Consider the following 498-nt stretch of genomic DNA (forward strand, 5'->3'; position numbering starts at 1 on the left):
AAAAATATTCTAAGATTTTAATTACATCATAAAAGGTTTTTAAAATTAAAAAACAATTTATCATGTTAATTTATATTTATTTTTCATCGAATTACTTGTCACATACTTATACTATGAATAATCTGACACATTTTTTTATATTGGGCTAAACAAAACAATATTACTTTAGCTTTTGTACTAAATATTTGATAAAACAACATCATTTAACTTTAGTGAACCATAAACTATCTTATCCCCCACAAAAAAATGTATAATTATTAAACGATGTCGTTTTAACAAGTACTTAGTGCCAAAAATAAAGCTACGCCCGAAGAATGTATTAGATCTATGAAAAGTAACTTGATGGAAAAAGACTTGGGAATTAACATGATGCAATTTTTTCAATTTAGATATTATTTGTAGTGCAATTAAATTTTTGGAGATATTTTTTATGTAAGAAATCAATCTTAAAAGTCACTTTAAAACTTATTTCAATATAACTTTATCGTTGAACAATAA

Source organism: Arachis ipaensis, chromosome B04 (assembly GCF_000816755.2).
Source record: "Arachis ipaensis cultivar K30076 chromosome B04, Araip1.1, whole genome shotgun sequence".
NCBI classification, from domain to species: domain Eukaryota; kingdom Viridiplantae; phylum Streptophyta; class Magnoliopsida; order Fabales; family Fabaceae; genus Arachis; species Arachis ipaensis.